Below are 19,205 nucleotides of genomic sequence, written 5' to 3' on the forward strand. Positions count from 1 at the left end.
GACTCAGGTGTCTCTAATTGACCTGAGGTAATCCCTTCTCATTTATAGGAAAAGGGCCTTTATCATTCTAAGGATAACATACCTATCTTTGATCAATCTCTTACAGCCATCCAACCTGACTTTGTCACAATAGGTAAGTGTCCTTAGGTGATCATTATCATCTGGTATGTATCTTTTTTTCTATCCCTTGCTTGCTAACAATGCTATAGTTCCTTAATTGGCTTTGGAGTGTATTGAAATTAGTACAGGGGAAGTTTAATAATAAGTGATTGCTCCACTAAAAAAGCATCAGTAGAATCAATCAGGAAGCATAAAACAAACTGTCCTGTAATACAAAGGTAACATAAATTGATGGCTACATAATATGGGCAGTGAAAATTTACTAGCAGAACTTTTTAACTAATTCCCTTCACGCTAAACAAAGAAACTCTTTTCATGAAGCTTGGCTGATTGAGAGCCTTGCTAAGAAGGGGTGGGGATGTGAGTTGGGGGTTGTTGAAAATTTTACATGGAAATGATTTTTCAACACAATATTGGGTTTACAATGAAACAAAATGTTTGCTTTAAGTATTGACTTTCTGTGAAAAATTTGAATTTTTCACTGAAAAACCCAATACCTGAGAACCAAAGTTTTCTGTTTTCAGCCCAAAATCAAAAAATCAGTGAGTTTCCTCAGCCAGACAACATTCTCACAATGCACCATCTCCAGGGACCCCCATGCTACCTGCAATAGACAGGCAAAAGAGGATCCACAGTGCGTCATGAGAGATGTCAGTGTGTCAGACCAGGAAGCCCAGTCCATAAAGGAGACTGGTGACATGAAGCACCAATACTACAATCCCCATGAGGCACAATGGCAGCACATCTGAATTGAGATTTGTCATTTTTCAGACATAAGTTTGATTTTTTTATTTATTTTTTTTTTCACCTAGAATTTGAATGTTTTCCTTGGGGGAAGTGGGGAAGGACCCACAATAGTTCCAATCAGTGATAGACGTGAAGTGCTTTACTTTATTGTAATGGAACAAGAGGTAAAATTCCCACATTAGGTATTTTGCTCTTGTAACTTGGAGGAAACAGCAGAGAATTCAAGCTGTTTCAGACTACACGTTCCTCTAATGATCATTGTCAGTAATATATAAGTATGCCCATGGTATTTTATCCAACAGTAACAAGTACATACTAAAAGAGTTCAGCTCTGAGGTTATCATCTCCTGTTTATACAACAGGAATTGACATCTTAGTGCTTGTGCTGCCCTGGGAATATTCTTATACTGGGCAAGTGTGATGTACCATTGCTGCTATCTTTGGAAACTGACTAGTTAAGAATAGATAAAAAGAGAGAGTGAGACAGATTCATACACCTCCAGAAAAAGAGGATGAACAGCATGGCTGGGAAGGATAACCCAGCAGCACAACTGGTGGCACTACTGAATGTAATAACTGACCAGACAATGATATGGAGTACTGAAAGCAAGATCTGAATATAGACTAGGGAGTGGGAGCAACCAGGTTACAAACATCACACACTCTGATGTTAGTGCTGCCACATTAAAGTGGCACCTAAAAGTACCACTTCCACCCCTTTATATCCTGATTAGATCTACTAGGATCCACTTGTCAGCATTACTCAACAACAGTTACCCTGACTCTTAAGGTAGGCTGTTAGTTCTTGAGTCTCAGGTGGTTCAAGTGAAGAACCCTGCATTCCTATACAGGATGTTAGAGTCTGCCAACCAGTTACAAAGCAGAGCAACACAAACAGGCAAACCATAGTATTAACTTTGTCCAACTACAAGGAGAGCGTTGGGCTGGGGATCTGGCTCCACTGCAGTCTGAGAGAACCATGGTCTGAAGATGTGGGAGTTGATTAGATCCGCAGGAACACTTGGCATATATGCTACAGTCTGAAACTCCTGCTGATGTGAATGTGTGCACATGTCTCCTTTCTTGAAGCAGCAGTAAGAGGCACCATATAACAAGTTCCCCATCTCCCCTGAAGTTTTCTTACTGATCATGGCAGAATAGCTTCTGAACTTCCCACTAGAGTGACTCCCTATCTCTTGTGCCCCTCCTCAACTGTTCATATTTATTTTTGTCAGTGGTAATTATTTCATTATCACAATTGTACTAAGATAAGCATTTGAAATTTGGTTGCCTCGAGATAGACAATTTAAGTAATACTCAGATACATGCTTATAATAAACCACCTAATGATGCAGTGAGAGTTTATATTTGTTAATTCCCACCCCCAAACATTCCCTAATGGACTGTGCTGTGTATTTCACAGGTGAAAGTAAGGTGATAGGCTGGATTAGAGTGTGAATTGTTTTCTTCTTCAGGTGGATTCCTCAGAGTGGAAATTCACTGTTGTTTTATGGCAGCAGTTCAATCTCAATCGTACTTAGTCTCATTGGTAGAAAATACATGGCCATTAAAATACTGGCTCTGCCACTAATAGCTCCTTCAAATTGGACTACATGTGACTTTAAATCTGGTGCCTCAGACTTCTCCATCACAAAACAAGTAAAAACCGCTGCATCTGGACTTACTTATAGGCTTTATGGATTTAGTCATGGTTGTCATCCCTTCATTGTCACATTGAAGTCCAGTATAAACCTCTGAGAAAGCACAATCATAAAGGAGAAGTGGCATTATATGAATTTATCTGCCATAACTTTGGTCCACAATGAGGTGATAGTGAGAGAAACAAGCTTTCTAGCCACATAAAATTGGTCCAATAAAAGATATTATCTGCCTTATCTATTTCATTACTGATTCAGGGTGTCACCATTTAAAGGCTGGGTAAAGCGTGGAGCTAACAGTTTGTAAAGCACTTTTATATCTCCATATGAAAGGTGTATTGTATATGTAACATATGATTATTGCTACAGAAAGGGAAAATATGTCTGCAATAGATCAGAAATATATTCACCTCACACAGGAAGCAAAAAAAGCTTTTCTGCTTAAAGAACGGATTGATTTAAGTAAAGAAAAAAGAGTCATCCCATTTCCATGACAAACAATTTTTTATGCAAATGCCATTTCAAGCCAGAGAGGTATTGATTCTCAGACAGTATTTTGTTGTGTCTCAAGGAATTTTAGAAGGTTTTAAATTGTTGTGCCCCTAGAATAATCCAACCTGTCCTTTTAGACTCTTCTTCATGACAAAAAGTGAAAAAAACCGTAAAAAAAAACCACATTATCAAAATCTGTGCTAATCTGAAATTCAAGGTTAAAGTTTATTTTTTCTGTTAAAAATTCAATGTGCAGCAAATTAATGAGATCCCTTTAGGTGTTTTATTAAGAAACATCTTCCTCCTGCCCCAGTGACAGAACCTGCAGTAACAGTGGCATTAATTTAAGGTAGTGTCAGCAACACACAGCCCCCCTGTTGCTGCCTATCCAGAATTGAACACAGCCTGCAGGATGCTGAGACACCGTGTTCACAAAATTCCTAACATTACTTTTGGGGTTTTAACTCCTATCAGCGCCGCCAGTTGTTTCCTCGACCCCCACCATCCTTGATAGTCCTCACCCTGCATGCCTGAAACTATTACTAATTTAGGGCTCGATCCATCAAGCTGCTGAGCACTCTGAACTGATGCAGGAAAGCACTTAAGCACGTGTTGAAATCTAAGATAATAAATAGTCTGGTTGTCTACTATCCCATTGACTTCAATGGGACTACTCACATGCTTAGAGAGAAGTGATGCTTAAATCCCTGATTCAAGAAAGAATCCCTATTAAAGAAAGCATTGAAGTGCAAGCTTAAATTTAAGCATGTACTGAAGTCCCACTGAAATCAATGGGGCTTAAACATGTGCTTTTTAAAGCACATGCTTAAGTGTGTTGCTAAACTGGGGGTTAAATGCTTTGTTGGATCAGGGCCAGAGTGCTCAGCACTTTGAAGCATTTGTCCCTGCTATCCTCAGCCAGAACAACTGGGTTTTGGATGTATCACTAAGTAGGGGAGATTAAATTCAAGTATCAGGGTAGCAATATAATTTTTCCTTGGCTACTACTTCAGCCTACAGTCTGCCCTGGTATCTATTGCCTCTCCACATCCATGTATTGGGATTTGTTACCACCGGATTCACATAGTTGTAGGCCCTGTGACATCCCTGCAATCCTAAGGCCTCAGTGCATTGGCCAGTTTGAGGTTGGCATGGATCTGCAGTGAGCGGGAGATACGAAGACTTCCCAGGTTGCTAGCCCATCTGCAGTCCCGCTTGTAGAATATAGTGCCTTTGTACGCAACAGCACTTTTGAATTTCCCCCTTAGTGAAGTTTTTGGGCCTAAATGTGCTCTCACTTATACCTGTGTATATCTGGAGTAACTTCGCTGCAGTTAACGGCATTCATCACTGCAAAACCAGCATAACTGAGAATAGTATCAGGCTCTCTGAGCAGTAAAATCTTCATATTTGAATTTCTACCTCTGAATGAACTGTAACATAAGTTCTGATCCAGAGAGGGGTCATGTACATTTAACAACCACTGAAGTCAAAGGGGAGGAGGTGACTCAATAATAGAGCTAAATGAAAACCGGAATTTCCATCCCATTGCAACTTTTGATATTACGACATTTGTTTTCATCCCAAATTGGGACAAATTCAAAACAATACTTTTTACAGAATGAACATTTTCAAAGAAATTTAGATTTGGAAATGTCAAAACATTTAATATTTTGATGTTTCTAATTGAGATGGACCATTGCAACATTCCTGAAATGAAACATTTTCTTTCAGGTCAGGATGATACTAATCCTTGTATTGGCTTGAGCCACTGCAGTGCCTCGTGGAAGCTGTAGTTCCTGGTCCCTAATGGCCCCAGATCTCCAACTGGAATTTATCTTCCATGATATACCATGATCTCTGTCTCAACCCAAAATGAAATTATTTAGATTTTCCCAAAGCAACATTCTGCTGAAACTGATCTTTTCCAGTGGAAAATTTTAATGAAACTCTCTTGCGTGATGGGACAATGTTTCATTTAGAAAGTTTCAATCAGCCCTACTCACTACCTTCCAGCAGCTACTCTGCATTTCACAAGATTGGGCCCTTAGCTTGTTTCTTAACGAAATCAGAAAGAACATGGCCAGGAAAGCAGACAAATGATCAACATTTTACTTTTTAAATAGAGGAGTATTTTATTTTCATTTTTGCTCTTTTAAGAAAAAGGTTTTGGAAGTATTATGTCCTCGACACCACAAATACAAAAAGTTGCACTTCCAAGTTAATTAGAAATAAAGATGCATAGATATTTTGATGTTTTGTATCCTTCCTTTGAACCCAATGTTTTTCACCTTACTGAGTGGGTATTAATATTATATTTTCTAGGAATCATCTTAAAGTGTCATTAAGTCACCATTTTTGTCTTGCAATATTTCCATCATTTAAAAGGTGAGAGCAGCTAAAAACAACAAAGCTGTTTCTCCTTAATAGCCAATAGAGAAGTCATGAGAGTAATACCAAGCGCATCCAGGAACAAGCTCATAGCCTAACATCATGAGGAATCTGTGTTGGTTAACTACCTATGCATATGTGGATTCAGTCACAAGGTTAGGACTCCCTAAGAACATTACTGATGTACTTTTCTCAAATCACAATTTGAAACACCCTCATACGCCCCCTAGTGCTTCATAGTTATTGTATAACAGATACAAATCAAGAACTATATCTGATGTCTATTTAGCTCTCTCTCACTTTAAGAATAGGAGAATCTAGTAATAGGGAGACACAGGAACATTTTTTTAGGGGGGGGCATGTGGTGGGGCCAGAGCCAGCCCCCACAGGGGGCAAGGAGGAGCACCACACTTCCAGCCCCACTCCACTCCCAGGCCAGCTCTGCCTCCAGGCCCAACTCTGCCCTCATTCCCTCTCTGCCCCCAAACCAGTTCCCATGCCAATCACACCTTCATTATGCCCCCTGCTCCACACCCAGACCAGCTCCACCTCTAGCTTCAGCTCCTCCCCCAGCCCCAGTTCCACCCCCAGTTCCACCTTCAGTCCAAATTCCACTGCTGAGGAATCCTTGGCTGAGTAGTAATGGAGGGAGGGGCATGGACATTACTGGTAATAGACATTACTGTTAAAGGAGGAGGCACAATTTGAAGAGTTTTGAGCACCACTGCTTTCAACACACCTGTAACAAGAGACAGAAAGATGCCAATTATTTATTTGATGTCAATAGACATATGTAAGGCCAATTTTACCTGAATATGTCAGACTCTAAAGGCAGACCAAAAAAAGAGTAAATTAAACTGACGTCAAATGAAATCATCTTCAAAATGCAAAGTCCAGGTATAAAATATACTTGTCCATCTCTTACCATGATGATGATATTTCACACATCAGTAAAAAAGAAATTACTTCCCCCAGTGTAAATATTGCAATGCTGCTTTAGTTTTAATCTCTTGTATTTAGAACAATAATCAAATGGGTTCTGGGGTACTGATGTGGATTCACTCTCTAAGTACTTAGTGGATCTTTAATTCTCCAGATCAAAATTGATTCATTCTTGAGCTGACTGTAGACACAGACTGGAACTTTTTATAATTACTCTCCTTTAGCTCTTTTTCAGCAGCAGCATCACTGCACCCCATTTATTACTATCCCAGGGTGTCACTGTGTAAGTGACATCACAGGGGAAAGATGAGGATTTGCCAGGAATGTTCAAACAGTTCAGCAACACTATGGAGATCTGTGTTCGTGAGCAGCCAGCCCTGCAATTTTAGAATGCTGAACATGTGCACCATCAAATCTATTACCTGTCACCACAGTCCCTACGACTGGATAAATTATATCCCACAGTTGGGTAGTACAAAGGTAATTCTGTTGCCATATGTTGTGCCAAAGAGCTCATGCTGTGACAGGGTACATTACAGATGATGCTTGTCTATGTGGTGCCCATTTTCTTCCTCATCTACAGAAATCTCAGCCCCTCAGAGGTGCTAAACAATCTAAAATAAAACGAGAACTTCAGTGAGCTATTTGCCGGAGACTCAAATTCTGATTAAAATGTCCAACACAAAACGCTCTCCAAATTCTTCAGGCTACTGCTCTTACTCCTATGTTCCTGGCAATGGGAGGAGTTTGCTTAAATACACACACACACACACACACACACTCATGCACACAAAATATTCCTCCACACAACATTCGGAAATTCAAGGGTTAGCTTCTATCATGTTAGTTAACAGTGAGTCTGAGACCACAAAGGAACATAGTGAGTGAGTTCAGATTGCTTCGTGATCATGATCTGTATTTATGTGAATTGAAGCATGAATAAAAGAGATACTCCAAGAAGGAGAAAGGAAAGATGGGGATTGTGGAATGAACCCTAAAGAAACACGCTTAATCGTTTGTGGGTTCGTTTAATTTACTATTGGATTTTACATTTAGGGAAATTAGATAGTTCAGGAAGCTGATAATGGCACACACAAGACTTCATCCATTAGTATGCAGCTCATCTCAGCAATGACCAGAAGTTGTTACTATCTGGCCTCTGCAACATCAGGTGGTCTGGAGGGAAATGCCTACCCTCTCACAAGTTCACCCCTCCAAAAAGAGTTTGAGCACATTGGCAGGGAATTATGTGTAGGAGTGTGAACCCCACTCCTGTAGACACACCACGTGAGTGAGCCCTGCTGCTTGCAGTCAAGGAATCTGCATTTTCCTTACCTCCCACCGAATGTGAGCTGTATACCTTACCACCAAGTGAATTTTCACAGTAAGGTTTGCAATTTTACATACCAGTTGGCAGTCTATAATCTTCACCTCAATTACAAGGCTACTGTAACACGTTCCTTCTTATTTAAGGCTTTTGCCTTAAGCTAAACTACAGACCACTGTAATTATCCTCATTATAGAATCCAGAATGCTTGGCTCCCATGGGTTGTAGTGGTGTAACAAAAATGGAATGAATTTCAGCATCCATTGACCTCTAATTAACACAAGCTTATTTCACTGAAAAATTGGGCATGAAGTAAAAGAAACTCAGTGGTTTCTAATCACAACCTAAAGTATTGAAACTTTTTTTTTTTTTTTTTTTAAACAAACATCATTGGCATTCCTTTTTCCTGCCCACATGCACCATTTGTGGTCCAGATGTTCCCCTGCACTTAGAGTGTGTTAGGACATACTGCTGGAGCAAAGTGGCTCTAAAGCCTGTGTAAACTTGGCCATGGTAAGATCACTTCTACTCAGGGAGATCATCTAATGGCCTGGTCCCAGTGTTACAGCTCTTGCAGCATCGCCACTCTGCAGACTGGAGTTGCTTGGGAATTCTTCAACAATACGTTTGTCTTCAGAAAATGCTCATCAGAATTGAGATGTGCAAGAAAGGGTTGGTTTTGACAAATTCCTTGTTTCAAACATTTAAAAAAAAAAAGATTTGACATTATCAAAATGCCCCATTTCAACAAATTTTAAACAAAAAAAATCATTTTGAATTGACTTTTCCTTTAGAAACTTAAGTTGATGTATACTAAAGGTAAAATGAAATAAAATAAAAGGTTGAAAATCAATTATTTCAAGATTATAAAAAAATATGTTTTAACTGACCCCATCTGCATTCTTTTTTGCGGGGAGGTTCCCCTCGTTTTTTTGGATTTTCAGTCATTAAAAATTTTTGAAGTTTCAATGTTTGGTTCTGAACAGGAAAATGGTAGAAATCTCAAATTCTCACAGTGAGAGAAAACTGTTTCCTACACACCTCTATTGCAGACTTCATGGGAGACATGACATCCTCTCCTCTCTTCCCCCAATGCGTTGATGTGAAGAAACTGTGAAAGAATAAGGACACTTCCCAAATGTTTCAAATTCCTAATTTTGCAAAGGTCTAGCCACATAAAGAGAGGGGTGGCTGTGGGGCAGAAGTGGATAGACTGGATTGAGGGAATGCTTATTGTCCCCTTTCAGCCCTGAGTAGCTTACCCAGAAAAAGGAACAAAACATTGGGATATACTGCCTTTACTGTGAAGCTTTCCTCTATTGCCTTAAGAATTCAGTGTCCTTGGCCTCTGTGCTGAGAGACTGACAGCAAAGCATGCTAATTAATCCTCAGTGTGGTGGGATTTTCCATTTGTTGTTATAATCATAACCATTTACTGTTTATTATTTGTATTACCTAGAAATCCCAAATGAAATCAGGGCCCCATTGCTCAAGGCACTGTATAAATCCTTACTAACAGACAGTCCCTCGCCTGACAAGTTTACAATCTCATGAGGACAAGATACAACAAGTGGGTAAAACTGAGAAATGGAGCTAATGGGGGAGCAAAGATGATAGATGCAATAAAGGGAATATGTGGTAACATGGGTTCACTGTGCATATAATTAACCATGGAGAGATTAGATAACCCTATTAAACATCCAGCTATTTAATAGGACCTTTTGTCATTTAGGACCTGGACTGAGATTGCTGAACTCATTTCACATAGGCTACCAACAGCTATCAGACCTCCTGGTGTTAAGAAAATGATATAAACAAAAGTCTGATAGGATTTGTTATTTCAGTATTTTTTTCTGCTCTCATTTTAGCATGCCCCACTAGTTGGCAATTACTTCCTACTGTACATCTATTAAATATTCATGTCAGATGTTATTTGCATAGTGGAGCTTTTCTCTGATAAAATATTATGTTATTCATTCACTGCTTAGAAGATTGACCCAAGGTCTCTACTTTAAACACACAGTTATATTGATTGTAAAAATACGCTCAGAAAATTATGTAGTTTATATGCATGCATTACTTCTCCTGAGTCATCCTGAAGCTTATAATTTAAGCCCCAGTGTTTCAGGTAAAATGAAATTGCTTCACTAAGTAAGGCTGCTTTGATTTCAGCTTTACTCCAAGCTTTGCTAGGCAAGCAGAAAATCTTCATAGGATGAAAGGTCTTGTTCATATAGAATGTACAGTCATGCATTGCTAAAATCGTATGCATTCAAAACACACCATGTCGCTGTTCAAAGATGGTTTTACAAAACCCTTTTTTGCTTTATGTAAATAATCTTATATTAATGGAAGATTGTCACAAATGAGCAATGAATTTAGATTTCAGAAAGCTTTGCTGTGCCTGTATACATTATACACAGCAGAAAAAGGACAAAGGAGGCAGACAGGCTTGCTTCAGATGGAAAGGAAAAAAAAATCAAATTAACACCTGCAAGATGAGATAAAATGACTTAGAGCTACAAATATGTTCTTCTTCATCTGAGATGGGGTTTTGTTTGGAAAGAAACTGTGGGACACACCATTTTGTTCTACCTGTCCTATCATTGCTTTTTTTCTTTTTCAGTCCTTCCCACTTCCATTGTCTTTGTCTTTGTGTCCTGTATAAGGGCATATACAGACAGATGATGGATAGATAATCTTACATCCATTCCTCCTTAGCCTCTGCCTCTCTATCTCCCTATGTCCAGTCACTTAGTCCCCTTTCTCTGGCTCCTTCTCTCCCATTATTTCTCTTTCCTCTGTCTTCCCTCACTTTTTTCTCATTCAGTCCTTTGTTTTCTTTCTCCATTCTCTTGGGTCTCTGACTACTTCCTGTTCTTTTCTTTCATTCCTTGTTTGTGTTCCTTTCTCTTCTCCCCTTTCGACAGGTGTGTGGTTAGACTTAATCATTAAGGAGCAGATTTTAATACCTTTATGTTGCCTACTGTCTTATTCAGGGCCCCGTCAAAGAAAGCACTTAAGGATGTGCTTAATTTTAAGTGGTTGAGTAGTCCCAATGATATCAATGGGGCAACAATGAATAAGGTATTATTCAGGGTGAATAAGGGTATCAAAATCAGGCCTTTAACATTTGAAAAACACTTTGAGAACCTTGGATGAAAGGTGTTCTATTGCTACACATTAAATTATTATTTTGCATTTAATTTCCTGTTTGTTTGATTTTCCTGCATGACCCTAGACAATTCCAAGTTTCTCCCTACAGGGAATTTTACTTCTTAGCCAGGGTAGAATGCCTTTTTACCAGGGTAGTTTATTAAATTGATTCCACAGAAAGCTTTAATGAAAGTGGAATTTCCTTGGTAATTACTTAATGAAAAGACCTATATAAGGCCTATTCCAGCTTCCTTAAAGTACATTATAAATATTCTTCATAACATGTATCTTTCTTTATTGTGTCAGTTACTGGGCTTTGAACAGCTCTCTCATGATGAGTGGATGCATCTTAAGTTATATGTGCAATAGAAAGATGCATCCTGATTTATTCCTATGAATACATCCTTAGACTAATTCTCCTCTCATGCTGGTGCAAATCAGGAGAGATTCCACTGATATCAAAGGAGTTATGCTGGTGAAAAACCAATACCAGGGAGAAGAGAATCAGACCATCTTCTCTCCAAGGTCTGTTGTTGTTCAAATAAGTAATTAGTGTAGCAACTGTGTTGCAGGGCTCGCTGCCTGACTGCTGAACAACTAAAGTAAATGGCTATAGGAACTGTAAGTAGTTGCTTCTGAAAAAAGTATCATCCTCTAAGTAAAAAAAATGTTTTGGCTAATTCAGTTAATATGCAATAATAATCCAAGCAACTTTGATCCTCTCCCATATGATGTTCTTGGAATCTCTAGTGTTCACCCTGTTATGTCTCATAACTTAGTTTTGTGATGATACCTCTAACACTCACAGCACTCTTGGCATAACAATAGGGGAAAGGGATAATTTGTACACAAAACATTAAATATTTATTTTGTTGTTATTTGATGTTTCAGGTAAAAAAAAACAAAAAAACCTTTCGTTCTTCTTCCACAGAAAGCTCATAGGCACTGGGAGCATCGATTATATGCATATCAATAATGGTAGAGGCCTCATTCTGCTTTCCTGGCATGCCCACAATCCATTGGAAGTTTGAGCACTCACAGAAGGTAGGAAAATGATTTTCAAACCATCATGAAAACACTTACACACTTTATAATCGACAATAATATTAAAATTACAGGGTCATGAGGAGTTAGCAGCGCACAATTTAACACACCCCCTCTTCCACCGCAGATCACAGTTAAGTGTATTTGGAGACTCACGTCGTAGCTGAAATCTTCTCCAGTATTAGGTGTGATGCCCTGAAACCTGTCACCAAAGCCCTTTGACAGGCTTCTCCACAGCTAAAAAGTAGAAGTTGGAAAAAATAAAATGCAATTGTTAAATGAAATAGGTAATTAGGGGAAGAAAAAAACCACAAAAGTATCAAAATAATAAGGCAAATAAAAGCTGTTGTATAATTACATTTAAAGAGAAATATTGCTAGGTGATTGCAGAGCTCATGGTTAATAATAGACCGCAGAGTCTTAATGCTAAATAAACTGATCAATTCACACAAGGTGTGATAGTGACCGAAATTTGTTAAAATAGTTTTTTGATGACCTACCTTGTATGTAGGCCTCAGTCCAGTGTCTAGTAGATAGGTTTCCATATCACAATATTTGTCACTACAAGATCAGTAACTGTCACTATTATACAAGACCTGATTCTCCATCATGCTAAGGTCCTTTTCCACTACTCTGTGAATGTGAGGATGTCTTAAAGTGGACATAAACAGGACCTAATACAGGGAGTCTCCCTGATCCATGTGGAACAAGTTGGCATTGGTCCCAACCCCCGGCATAGAGAGGTGGTCATGGCCCTGTTGAGGGCATACCAGAGGGCACTGCACTATACCGGTCTTCTGCTTCCTGGGTCTCATAGAAGACAATTGGAAGCAGGGGGTGATTTAGAATAGCCACGAGGAAGGCCTCTATCCGCCCTCAGAATATGAAGGGTTGCAAAGATGACAAAGCTATAGTAAGCAAACACTGTCTGAAGGCCTCAAATGCAGGAACAGGAGAACTGAAAATCAGCCCCAGTGCTTATGAAGTAGAGAAAATGAAAGGCTGAAAGTTTGCGCCTACTTCCATTGACTTCAGTTGGGAGAGAGATTGAGCTGAGAATGAGTTAAGGGATTGAAGGACACAGGGGAGCTTGAACTGAAAAGAGGCTGTAAAGAAATCTCTAGGGTTGCCAATGTGGGACCAGCTGCTAATTGAGAAAAAAGATAAAAACTTTTAACATGTTTAATAAGAAGTGGGATTAAGGAATAGGATGGCATTTTGTCCACTATCTTTCTGTGACATTTTTATTACCTACAAAATACCTGTTAGTGTCCCTAAGGAAAACCTGAACAGTAGGAAGTTGCTATGGCTCCAGTTCAGATCAATGTTTAGAAAAGAAAGCTTCTCATCTCAAGTGGAATTTTTCAGTTGGGAAATACGTTATCTGCAGTATTAAAAGCAGTAGTGTACTCACTGCAAACCCTATAGTGTTAAACAAGCCAACAATTTTCCTAAGGGCACTTACAACAGTGGTGGTATTGTTCATTGAACAAAATGCTTAATAGTTTATAAACTATACTGGATACTTTATGTAGATACTTGTACCTTAATATGCTACCTTCAGCACTATATGGTTAAGTTACTGCAACATTAATTCAATATGCCATATCTCCTCTTTCAATCTAAGATTTCTTAATTTGACCCATTTCACTTTTACTTGTGATGACTGAATTGTGCCTTTAAGACATATCCCCATATCAAGTGGTGGAGGGGAGTTATGTAAGGAAGTAAAGGAAGGCAGCTTTTCTCTGAGAGTACTCTGGGATGTAAGGTGAGCATGACTTTTCCCCCTGTGTTTTGGTCCTGCTCTGTGGCCAGTGCAGAGAAGGGGAGGGAGTGGAGTCACAGGCATCCTGGGGACACATGAAAGGAATCTCTACTGGAAACACACAAACTAGAACTCTGAGTGGGGCATGCACATGGGGAGGCTTCTTGCCAATTACCACCCACATGATGTCCTGTTACAATCCAGCCCTGTGCAGGTGAATTGTTACTAATTTACGAAGTCCATACATTGTGTGATAATACATATTCTCACTTAGCCCTTGCTCTGCTTGTGAAAATTCCTTTATTTTAGAGAGGGAGCTGTGGGGTTGATGAAGGTACTAGGGTTTGGGTGTTGTGTTAGTGACATACACACAAAACTGCCACAGCTCCCATTGAATTGTGTGTATATATCAGGTTTAGAAACCACCACTGTCACTGGGGAGTATTTGATGTAGACCTAGGCAAATCCAACACTTTGCCCACATGGCCCTGAATGGACCTCTGTTCATAGACAACATTTTTCAAACGAACTAAGCTAATTTCTGTTCTACTGTAGATTATTTCTTGCCTGCAGCAGTATCAGTTATCTGTAGATGTAATTGAAAATTATGGGGTACTGAGGTAGACTGGGACTTTTTTTTTTTTTCATTGAACTGGTCCAATCTTTTCTGCTAAACAAAATATTGGAAAGCTTTAAGGTGCAATATTGGCTGAGAAAAGGCCAATGGGACTCTAGCAGACACAGGGTGACATAATTCTTCAGGAGTTCCTGTTACTTCTCTTATCCAGACCACTCCTGATATTCAAGTTTAAGGGGAGACAAAGGTGTGTTTAGTGGAGGATCCACAATGGAACGAGTTCAACAGGAGATCCCCAAACCACAATATCCCAAAGCTCAGTGGCTAGAGCATTCAGAAGTGGGAGACCCTTCTTCAAAATCCTTTCTCCCTCTATGGCAGAAAGTGGGAAATTGAACCTGGGTCTCCCACATTCCAGGCGAATAGTCTAACACCAAGGATAAAGTTATAAGTGAGCCCAACCATTGGTGATTGTGTGTGGAGTGAGGTAGGCACCTGACTTATTTCTGCAAGGGACACCTTAGGAACCAAAGTCACTTGACTCCTGCTAGCTGATTCCCATCTGCAGAGATGGGCACCTCTCTGCAGCCTGATTTAGGCGACTATTTCTGAGAAGGAGTGGGATTAGCACATACCTTTCTCATGGGCATCTTCCACTGCCTAGTTTAGGTGCCCTCCCACAGGCCTAGCATGCTGGCTTTTGTGGATTGCATTCTTATACACCTCTCTCTCCCCGTTCATTGTATAGGAGCCTAGGCACCAATTTTATGTGGATTGCAGAATTGTTCCTATGATTATCCAGGCACCTAAAAGTTAGGTTCCTGTTACGATGCCTAAATTACTTCATGAATCCCACTAGAATTAGCAAATTAAAATAGGGAAGTTAAAGAATCCAAAGGAGTAGAAAGTAGTAGGAGTAGAATCACCAGTGACAAAAAAAAGTGCACTCATTGGAAAGGACAAAGCATAGTGTCAAGACACCTATAGAGCCTGAATCTGATCTCCCCTCTTGCAGTGTAAATCAGAAGTAGTTCCACTGGAGTAAACTGAGTCACACCAATATAAGGCCAGAGTGAATGAGGTAAGAATCAGGCTCATATGTAGAAAAGAACATATATAGTATAAGACACAAGGATGGAGAAGACAAACACATTAAGATGGCAGCGGAGAGGAATTATGTTAAGAACCTTCAGCAATGTGTCACACTGAGGCTTTTTCAAACTCACCCATTCAGTTCTACAAACAGAAGAACTCTTTGCAACCACCAATAATATATACCTGGAGTCAGATAGAGAATTGCCCTAAATTTTCTATTTAGTCAAGAAAAACTAATTTAATTAAACAAGGGTTTGTGATGCTAAAAAATCTCACTGAGTAATGGCTTGCTCTTTTCTCTGCTGATTTATTTGTGGGCAATTACTGTAGCAATGAATCAGGTTTCTGATAGGGGAAAATTACTCCATTTTATGTAGCCTTCCCTGGGGAACTGCAGTGTGATGTGGTGAAAATGTTTCTGTGTTCCAATGAGTCAGAGTGATCCTGGTGACAGTTTTAACTCCTGGTAGACCCACCCAGTCCAGACAGGTCAAAGTGTAGGGACCAGACAAAAAAAGTAGCATGCTGCTCCTACAGCCTGGGGATGGAGAGATTTGCCAACAACATATCCTCAAAAATAGAGTTAGGTTATAAAAATACAACAATGTAGCCATAGTGATAAATAGCAGGTAGACATAGATGGTGGAGTTTGGCCGTACCCTAACCAACATCTGACAGCACAGGCAGTATTTAGACTCTTAAATATGAGTCATAATTTGGAACACAAGACAAAGCAGAAAGGTATGTATATGTGCATATGTTTATTAGGGACGAAAGAGTTTTTCTGGGGAGAAGGAGATAGAACTTGAATAAATGCCATATTGCACCATTCTTTTATAAGCAGAGCAGCCCATTGTTTCCAAGAAAGAGTTCTGCTTTTCTTCAAAAAAGCCTTCATTATCCAGCCCTCAGTCAAGAGCTACCTGAAATATCTTCTGGTTGCTTATAGCCAGGTAATTTTTTTAAACCTCAGCTTCCCTGAGAAGGTCCCTTGTTTTTGTCTCTGAGGGCTTGTCTACACGGTGGGGTAAAATGATCTATGGAGGTATGATTTATAAAGATCACTGAAGTGTTGAACATTAATTGGTTCTTATAGACCCTGATGGTGGTCACTAAAGGTTCCCTAGTGTGCTTTAGCATTTTATTGTCTCAAATAGCACTGTGTAAAAGCACATGAATTAATGTGCAACGCTGGGCTTTAGAAATCACGATGCCATGAGTGCATTATCCCACCATGTAGACAAGTCATGGGACATTCTTAACAGCTAGATACTGCCAGGAAAAAACAGAAGAAATATTTTAATTTCTGACAGCAAAATCTGATCAAATCCTAGACACCTTGGGCCTAACTTTTCTTTACTTACATCAGCGTAAATCAGAAGAGGCTCCACTGAAATCAGCTAGCTTTATACCAAAGCAAAACTGAGTAGCCGAACATGCCACATAATCTTAAAGTAGCTTCTGTTGTACTCTTAGATCTTAAAGAGAATCAGCCCCAGTGTATATGCTGGAGGACATAAAAATGTTTTAATATATTTATAAGTACCCACAGCTTCCTGGCTCTGGATACATGCTCATAAACATTCAGAAGTGTACACATACATGCGCGTATCCACACATACGCTTCTTTTTAAAGGGAGACCAAACAAACCTAAAAAAGGATGATCTCACTCTTTTTCTTATTAAATATTATGGAAGCACCTAGCAACCCCAAAGAACATACTTTCCAGACCTAACAAGTTGGAAAATAAACTCGAAAAAAACAAGTGAGAAGGATGCAGGCCTAAAGACTATCACATACACAGACCTTCATCATATCCCAAGTACACATACCTGTGTCATGGGGTAAATCAGGCAGTGAAGTCTTCAACTGTCCCATGCTAATGTGTGCTGGGTTCTCTTTCATGCAAAGCAGGGTACGAACCAGACAAAAATGTAATGTACCTTTAAGACTCATCAATAATATTACACCAGAAATAAATTCTTCTGTTACTGGAAATAGAAAATCCCTCTGAGAATGAGAGAGAGAGAGAGAGAAAAAAAAAAAACATCTTGTAAAGGAAAATTCTCTGAAGATTTGCTTTTGGTATAATGCTTGCAATGAATGTTTCATTTGACAACATTCCTGCTTCCCTGTATTCTCCAATTAAGACTTTTATAATTGATAGCAGACCTAAATCGCCCACAGATTAACTCCACCAACCACCAATTGCTTCACTATAGTTTGGCTCATCACGATCCCTTGTAAAATGGTACTCAGCTGCTCTCTCAGTGCCTCCCATTCATAAATATGTATTTAAATAAATATATATATTTTATTAAAATAAGTTTGAAAGACATATTGAGCCTGACTTTCAGAGATACCTATCCAAATAGCTCCCACTGACTTCAAATGCAGTTCTGGAGTGCCAAGTACTTCAGAAAATCAGGCCCATGCTGTATTAGTGAATCAGAGACAATTATTCCTGTATAACAAACAAAATTAATTTTCATCAGCTGTGTTCAAGAATTGAAACTAAGTAGCAAGAACATGATGGAAAGAAAAAGCAAAGATCAGAAAAAAGACACCATGTAGAGTCCTCATATAGCCCATGACAGCTCTTAGTAATCACTACTATACAGTACTTTAATCATCTATGCCTAGGAATGCTATTTCCTCAAAGGCAACAAAGCTATGATTTACAAAGAAAAGGAAATTCTCCAGAGTTGCTGTATTATTCAGCTTGTATGAGATAGAAATTACAGTTTGTTCTTTCTGTTTTTGCAACATAATATTTTTGGCCACTTTGGTGCTCTGAGTATATTCTCTCGCTCCAAGGAGCAGATAGATCCCTTATTTCCATCACATCTATGGACAAAGAACACAGGATCATGAGATAGATCAGCACACATATTCACTGAATTTGAGCCAATGCAGATTGCCCAGAGGTCCAGGATCAAGCAGAGGCAAGGAGCTAAGTTTTCTTTTGCATGTCATTAGTATGGGATGAAGGTGGTCCAATGGCTACAGCATTGGGCTATGGTAGAACCAGATTCAATTCCTTGTTCTGTCACAGACACCCATCTGAGCAAATAACAGTCTCACAGCTCAATTCCCAACTCTAAAATGGAGAATGGCACTTTCCTACAAACCAAGGCTTTGTGAGGATAACTACATTAAAGATGGTGAGGTGCTCAGATACTATGGAGGGAATAAGTATCTCAGATATTTAGAGACTAAAGCCTGCAAAAACTTAACCAGGTGTATAACTTTAGTCATGGAAGTAGTCCCACTTAACTCTCAAGAATTACTCAGGTTTTGAAGTAACTCATGCAACTGCAGGATCAAGGTTTAAATTGTTGTGTTCAGTGCAGTGAGCGAGTCCTTTGAAATACTTAAAATTCTTTGCAAATTCTCCCAGTTTCTTGTGCCAGTCAGACCTTTACTCTTCTGACATACTTATTGATCAATCAACCATTCATATGTGTATGTAACAAGGTGGCCTTACAATGTGTCAAAGTCAAACCACATATTTGAGATTCTCAGATTTACTCGCTGTTGCTAGCTTCACTAAACACCAGAATTTAATTGACTCTCTTACCTTCATGTATTTCCATAGTGGAGTTCTTTCTGTGTTTATTTCTTTTGCAGTGGTGAGAATGCTACAAGTTTACCATGGAGAGTAACCACTACATTTTCTCATCTTTACCTTTAATCTCTGGATTGTTCCAGATGGATGTACTGACATTTTTACATGCATTGAACAAAATATACTGAATACTGAAAACAAGACCTTTTTCATGAAGAATTGTTTTCAGGCAAAGATACCGGCTGCAGTTAGGGATAGAACGAAAGGTTCTATGTCGAAGCATCTAACAATTTCCTCATGCTCATACCTACTTCTCTCA

At 39.2% G+C, this 19,205-nt stretch overlaps 1 long non-coding RNA gene across 1 annotated transcript; it reads left to right on the forward strand.

Moving 5' to 3' along the window:
• Window positions 1-95: 95 nt before the first annotated feature.
• Window positions 96-19,074, forward strand: LOC137153991 (uncharacterized). The gene is made up of 4 exons (XR_010920006.1): window positions 96-133; window positions 9,137-9,247; window positions 11,765-11,877; window positions 18,949-19,074. It is a non-coding gene; the product is annotated as an uncharacterized lncRNA (long non-coding RNA).
• The last annotated feature ends 131 nt before the right edge of the window (window positions 19,075-19,205 follow it).

This window comes from Emydura macquarii, unplaced genomic scaffold (assembly GCF_026122565.2).
Source record: "Emydura macquarii macquarii isolate MOO-44397 ecotype Brisbane River unplaced genomic scaffold, CSIRO-AGI_Emac_v2 contig_1253, whole genome shotgun sequence".
In the NCBI taxonomy this organism is placed as follows: domain Eukaryota; kingdom Metazoa; phylum Chordata; order Testudines; family Chelidae; genus Emydura; species Emydura macquarii.